We start from the raw sequence: 2,177 nt of genomic DNA on the forward strand, positions 1-2,177 counted from the left end.
ACTGAGGGTTGCGATCCCGTTACCGGTCAGTAAAAAAAAGACAAAAAGGAAAAAAAAAAAATGTTCTCGTACTCTTGTGAAACCTCATTTATTGTCTGTACCATTCATTACGATTTTAATGATAGAAGAATTTCTACTATTTATATTTTGTTTTATATGTATAAGCATTATTTCTCCCATGGTATTCTACTGTCTTTAGGGCATAGATTTTTATTTCTGATTATCTCCCCAATGTAACAGGGCTGAGATTGAGGTAAGAAAATTGATCTATATTTTTTTAGATAAAAGATGTAAATTTAGCCATGGTAGCCTCTCCACCTGGAAACAGGCAAGAAGCAGAGCATGTCTGGAGTTTTAGGCAGGAGCCGAGGGCAGCCCCCTCAGCCCAGAAACAAGAAAGAAACAGAGGATGCCCAGGGTTTTAGGGCAGAGCCAAGGGCAGCATCCTCTGCCCAGAAACTGGCAAGGAACACGCCCAAAACAACTACTTCCTCATGGATGGCCCACCACAGCCACTGCCACAGTCATGGCAGCTGCAAAAGCAACTTGACGCCAGGACAGTAGCCACAGCTACCATGCAGGTGACCCACCAGACACTCTACTGAAGTGATAAAAGGAGAGTCATCAGCGGAGCCCAGAAGAAGAAGAGTGCATCTTTATTTTTAAAGCTCACTCCAGTATAACAGAAGAAGCAACTGCTCTACCATGGCCCTGCTTTATTTCTGATTTTAATAATTTCTGTCTTCTCTCTTTTATTCTTGGTCAGTCTAGATAAAGATTTACAAATTTTGTTAATCTTTTCAAAGAATCCCCCCCCATAAAAAAGACTATTAAGCAGTCTACAAAGCACCATTGATGTAAATATTTTCATCAAATACTAACTTTACATAATTCTTTTAGGATATAATAATCTTTAAATACATTGTGTAACTTGTTAAATATGTAATTATCATTCATTTTCTTTGACAGACTTTGTTATGGGAGATTGAGATCAAGCTCAAAACTCATTTCTCATTAAGATCTCAGTTTTTTTCCTTCTTTATTTCTTTTCTGTAGCTCTTCTCTAATGACAATTTTGAATTTTCTATGTCAGATAGTGGAGAATATTTTTGTTTTCAAGAGATTATCATAATACATTTCTATATTATTAAATAAAATAAATTTTAAAAGATATAAACATAAAAGATTTAAAATTGTGTTTTATTTATTTTATAAAATATCATACAATCTAATATAATTAGAATTGCTAACATGTACTAGCAATTTCCAGTACTTTTCTCTTTATTTTTTAAATCCTGAGTAGAGCATTCAGTGGTCAGAGACAAAACCATGCCTGATTCCAAATGTGTTCTCAATAAGGGAAGTGACATGCTTGATATTGCTTATAGTTTCACTGAACTTTCATTTTTCCCCTGCCAAGTTATAAATAGTTATAAAATGGAGTATATTTGTAGAACATGATAGAGGACATGCTAGTAATTTTAACAGTCTTTTCTATACTTTGCTTTCTTCATTACAATGTGTAAATGGAAATATTTGTCATAAACCCCATAAAACTTTTACCTTAAGTGATATCTCAAGGTCTTTAGATAAAAATTCATTTGGACTTGTGCAAATTTGTGACAGTAACACCACCATGATAGTATCCATTTATCTGTTTAAGATTATATACTTGTATTTATCACATGTCAGGCAGTGCAATTCACATTAATAAGCATTACCAAAAGTTTCACTCAAAATATTTTTAGCATAAGTATATTTAGAAAATGTGAGTCCTCTCAAATGAAAAGAATAATTTTTTATGAATTTACTAGGAGTCCGAGAAGAAATTTCAAATATTTATTTACATCATGAAACAGCCAATGTTTTGTAAAGTGTGGAAAGTTCTTTTATATAATGTGAAGTTTTTCATTGCTTCTTCATTTACTTTTCAGATTCAAACTATTTTTATTTATTTCATGCAAGTTTCATCAGCTTGCCTCTAATTATTTCTCCTCTTTAGCTATTCTATCATCTATCTTTGCTTTTATCATATTGCCTAGAAAATGATAAAAGAGAGGAAAATGATCATTTTTTAGTTGGAAAATAAAGAACTTACAACAAAGTATAAATGTAACATTATTTGATCAAAGTGTATTATTCTTTTTTTTTTTTTTTTGTCTTTTTCCGTGTCCGGC

The sequence above is a fragment of the Galeopterus variegatus genome, unplaced genomic scaffold (genome assembly GCF_000696425.1).
Source record: "Galeopterus variegatus unplaced genomic scaffold, G_variegatus-3.0.2 Scaffold1614, whole genome shotgun sequence".
Classification (NCBI taxonomy): domain Eukaryota; kingdom Metazoa; phylum Chordata; class Mammalia; order Dermoptera; family Cynocephalidae; genus Galeopterus; species Galeopterus variegatus.